General features: G+C 40.1%; 1 long non-coding RNA gene and 1 pseudogene across 2 annotated transcripts in view; both read left to right on the top strand.

Moving 5' to 3' along the window:
- Positions 1 to 660, top strand: part of LOC111342091 (uncharacterized) — a 2947-nt gene extending 2287 nt beyond the window's left edge. Inside the window, exon 3 of the long non-coding RNA XR_002695916.2 lies at positions 351 to 660. This is a non-coding gene — a long non-coding RNA (uncharacterized LOC111342091). The remainder of the gene's footprint in view (positions 1 to 350) is intronic.
- A 156-nt stretch (positions 661 to 816) lies between these two features.
- LOC148723231 (uncharacterized) overlaps positions 817 to 5000 on the top strand; it is an 87930-nt pseudogene continuing 83746 nt past the window's right edge. Inside the window, exons 1-5 of the transcript XR_015992062.1 lie at positions 817 to 873; positions 993 to 1132; positions 3164 to 3252; positions 4154 to 4456; positions 4785 to 5000. The exon at positions 4785 to 5000 is cut by the window's right edge and continues 78 nt beyond it. The product of XR_015992062.1 is annotated as an uncharacterized LOC148723231 (transcript). The remainder of the gene's footprint in view (positions 874 to 992; positions 1133 to 3163; positions 3253 to 4153; positions 4457 to 4784) is intronic.

Here is a 5000-nt window from a genome sequence, read left to right as displayed (position 1 = left end):
GACCAATAAAGTTTACTCTATAAGTGGCTTCCTCAACCCTGGACTTTACTGAAATAATTACCGAAGAGGTGTCAAGGAAAGGACAAAGGAAAATTCAGTTAGTTTGATGCAACAATGTTCTCGAAGCATAAATTTTCCTTCTCGGTGAGCAGTTTGTGGAATCCTAGTCAAGAATATCTGGAGTTCTTTCACTTTAACCGTGCCGCAAAAATAAAGGCTTAAAACGGAGCAACCAGTTGGTAAAATAAATTTTAAATAAACGGAGCGTGTACATAGATCTATTAACTAGTCTAGTTATGTCAAAGAGGTAATTATGTCAGCTGTTTTTGTATTGATGATAACGTCCTCAGCTAATGCAAATGGATGCAAAATATCAGAGGATGCTGTTACAGCTCTTGGTAGACCTCGATATAACAACCAACTACAGAAGCCTACCTAAAGCTGCACGCCTGGCAGCAGCAGCTCCAGTGAGTATGAAGTGCACGTATTGTCTGTTTACGAGGTCATCAACAGACGTCCCCCGGCCGCTGGTGACGCTACTGTTAACATTTTCAGTGGTGGAAGGTCAGACAGACCTCTTGTACTTGTACTTGCAAGCTACGAACCTGTTAATTGGATTCTCAAGTTACCAGCTGACATCACAATAAGTAGCGTGATATTGGTAAGTCAAGTACACAACATAGACTAGTGCACGATGCATAAATTAAAGGATGCTTTCTTACACTTCAGCTCATCAATCCTGTCAGTTTCATTTTAAATCTTATCCTCCCAGACTTAAGCATTGAATCAGCACCTTATTTAAAAAATATATGTGAAATGCCTGCAAAACTGTATTATTCTTTGGATACTCTTTGCCAATATTCATTTCGTCAGGCAAACACAAATTAATGGTACTTTGGGAACACTCCAAGAGCTAAGTTGAAAATAAAAATGCAAACTGTAAACAATGAAACAAGGGAAAAAAATCTAACTCTTTATTTCTGTGTTTGTAGGTTGCCTTCTACGTGCATGAAAGCTAAGTCAGTGGAGAAGTGGACCAAGTACAGGCGATTGAACGAAAGAGTTACCTCGGATCGTGGCCAAGAGGATATGGGAGTGATTCAGGGGGTGGAGATACTGTAGGGCTTCTCAAGTAAGAAAACAGAAAAAAAAATGCATGGAATGTTTTAAGTATTCCTCCCTCCCTACTCCCTCCTCCCCTAAAAGCAAAAACAAAAATAAAATAAAACGCTGACTTTCATACCGGGAGGTCTGGGTTCTAGTTTAGTGGCACGTAGGGACATTTGTACGGCTGCAGACAGCTGTTTCAGGGCAAACGATAAAATCTGATTTACTCCCCTTTCGCAATGAGAGTTCGAAAATTATAAGTATAATATGCAGAGCTGCAAAACCACTTGATCTTATGGGGATACGGCACTCACTTTGCGCATTTCTTTGTTTTTACATGGTCGCCGTAAAATAAAGCATTTATTAATACACGATATGATAACAGCGTAGCTGATGTGGCCGTGTCTAAGTCAAGTCCTGGAAGCAAAAGAAAGTTACAAATTACAAATACAAGGTTAAAACAAGACTATAGAACACTCTTAATTAAACATTGATAATTGAAAGGTGTAAAATTCAGGGTGAAATTTCTTAATCAATCGTTCAAAACTGGCCAACGAGATGGTAACTCCCCTTTTATTTGCAAGCCTGTTCCACAGAACAGTCACTCTCTTTTATTAGACTGAACTTCATTGAAAAGCCTGTTCCACAGTCACGCTTTTTTATTGAACTGAACTTCATTGGGAAGCCTATTCCACAGTACGGTCACGCTCTTTTATTGAACTGAACTCTAAATATAATCTGACTTAGATTTTAGTTTGTAAAAACAGAGTTCCTTTCTTAAATATTACTTAGTCTCGCGTTTTATCAATAGGTCTTACGAAGGTCAGCCATGCACTCATAATGGCATTTGTAAGTAAAAATAAGTAGTCGCTGAAAGTAAAATGAGTCGCGGTCGTAAAGGCTTCCATTTCGTGGCATTCAAAACGGCTTCAGTTGGCTTACACCAATTTAGTCGGAAAATGATTCTAGCAGCTCTTAATTTTAATCGTTTGAGTTCATCAAACAACGTTTTGTCGCAAGAATCCCAGACTCTTAGTCCATAAGTTATCGACGGCAATATTACTTTGTAGCAGAAGTCCTACCGAGCGTTAGTCGACTCTGAAACATGTTTGGACCGTTTTGAGATCACAACAGCTGGTGGGGGGCAACTTGATTGAAAAAAGTGAAGCCAAAGTTTAAACCCTGTAGAGGGCCAATAAAGATGCGGCGTTATATTAGCATAAACTCTGTCTTGCCCGAGTGTGGTGTTAAATAGAGGATATTACACTGCCGCGCGGGGATACGTATCCGCCCAAGCCGCCATGTAACGCTCTGTTTATTTTATAGATACTGATGAAATTTCCACGTAAAAAGACAACTTTTTATCATTCATTTTCGAAACAGCAAAATAGTGCAATAAAAGTGGTCACCTATCGCAAAATGCCTGTCACAAAAATATTATGAAACTCAGGTATAAAGTTATAAAGAAGAAATAAAGACAATAAAGCCATGGCGAAACCAATATCCCCACACGTGAAATATAAAAATAGTATCTTCATTGCGCGCAATGAAGATATGATTTTTTGGTAAAAGGAAAAACCCTGGTATTTCATCAGTTTCTATATAATAAAAATTGTTTCGGCACCAATCAGGGAGTTTACTCAAAATAAAATTAAGAGACTCGGCCACAATGTCAAAATTGGGGCCGGTTGCTTAAATCATGATGTTATCGGCATACCTACGAAGTTCACCTTCGCAACCGTGTTTGTTAAGCTGTCCTTACGAGCAGCTAAAGTAAACCCCAGACCTACCAGTATGAAAGTCCCCAATACTGTAACACGAGTTTGTTCTTATCAATAGTATGTCTTCCATTTTAAGGGGGAAGTTGTTCTGAAAGCCGCAAGCTTTTCTACTGGTACCGAACCAAATACTCTCGGACAACTGCCCCAAGGACTGAAGTTCATCACGCCTTAATGAAGGGAAAGATTGAAACATCGTGTCTATAGATCTACTGACCTATTAACAGTTAATCTGATTGATTTTATTGATTAGCCCATGTGTGAATTTCTTTTAACAGGAAGTTATACGAAAGGTTCGGTGTGGTGACGTCGTTTACGGGTACTTCCGCAGCAGATCAATGGTCTTTGAATGTATTTTCCTCAAACGGTACCTAACTCATTACTTAACTCATTAGTACCGATCATCAGTATTCTGGCAGGCTTGGCGCGGAGGACATTGCTGATTATTTTATTGGCTTAAAGCTAATAAAATAATAGAGGGTTTCAAATTTCCGTTTCCACAAAATGACTGACACTCATGATAATATAAAAATAAGATAAATTCCTCAGCGAATTTCTCTTGAAAGCTCCAAATATGGCCAACGATTAATAAATTCAAGGCGGAGTGACAGGAAAACAGCTCATGATAGCAGCTGACCGTCCATATGAGACAACCGATGGATACAAGTGAAACGTACAGGCCAAACCACAACAGTGACCGGGGTAGCGCCTCATAGTCCTTTTATAGTGCAAGCCCCTTTCAAAACAATGGCATCGAAAAGGTGTACCATACAATACTAAGTGCTTAAAGTAACCACCGAACAGCTGACAGTCAGGCTCAGACCGAAAAAAGATCGTTAATGATCCTGCATGACTTCACCTTTCAATCTAAAATACCTGGTGTTGCGTGTGGTTTTGACATAAATCTGTTACCTTTCACTTACGGATAACATGGCACAGCTAAACAGGCGGAGGTTATTAAAAACACGTTAAAGCATTATTCTAGGAGGATTTTGATTAAAATATATATGGTCTCGGAAACCTGTATATTGTGCAAATTAATGAGGTCCTTCTTCTCCTACATTAGCAGACAGTGATGGGTCGTTAGAGAAAAATATATATTTAGCGAAACAAAAAAGAACATTTTGCATCTTCCACTTCTGCCTCGGCTCTTTAGGTAGTACCTCAACGGTTAGAAGGAGCTGTTGAATACCAGTAGCTTATTCTCAAAAGACCTGATACAGAGGGTCACGACATAAATTATTTGCGTTTGTCTCCCTCTTAAACAGGGACTGGGTCAAGCATCATCAACAGCACGTCCCCTGCCACCACCGTCATCAGTAGTACCACACCTACCACCACCACCACCACCACCACCACCACCACCACCACCACCACCACCTCCACCACCACCTCCACCACCACCACTACCACACCGTCCACCTCATCCGCGACCAATGCGCATCGCCAGAAATGTTACAAGTGGGCCAATGGCTATTATTGTTCTGGCCAATATAGCAACATGAAAGCTGCCTGCATCGATGGGTATTGCGTCTGCACTAGCCAAGACTATGATTATTATACTTATTTGCGTAAGATTTTTATGCTGTTTCTGATTACTGTAAAAATTTCGATGTGGATGGCACATGCCAAATTATGCTACAATAAAAAAATTTCAGGTTTCAAGAAAAAAATGAAATGAATTGGCGGAATTCATTTCCTCTGTAGCAAAATCGCTCATTAGTGTCATGATCTTAAAACGAACATATTCATACCCGATGCCAAAAAAGCAGACAGAACTTCAGCGCTGACTTGAGCTGACGTAAACTGTTCGCTAATATCTTAAAATCTTTTGTTGGGACCTTATTTAGATATCAACATGCTGTTTCGTCCTTTTTGTTTTGATTGATATGTCCCCAGCTGATACAAAAGGATGCAAAATATCATTGGATGCAGCTACATCCCTCAGCAAACCCCAATATGATAACCAGCCGCAGCAATCTTTCTACAGCTGCACACCTGACAACAGCGGCTCTAGTCAGTATGATGACACGTATTGTCTGTTTACGAGGTCATCAACAGACGACCCCCGACCGCTGGTGACGCAGTGGTGGAAGGTCAGACAGACCTCTTGTA

The sequence above is a fragment of the Stylophora pistillata genome, chromosome 9 (genome assembly GCF_964205215.1).
Source record: "Stylophora pistillata chromosome 9, jaStyPist1.2, whole genome shotgun sequence".
NCBI classification, from domain to species: domain Eukaryota; kingdom Metazoa; phylum Cnidaria; class Anthozoa; order Scleractinia; family Pocilloporidae; genus Stylophora; species Stylophora pistillata.
Note: the sequence above shows the minus strand (reverse complement) of the source record. Positions and strands in the feature narration are given on the sequence as shown.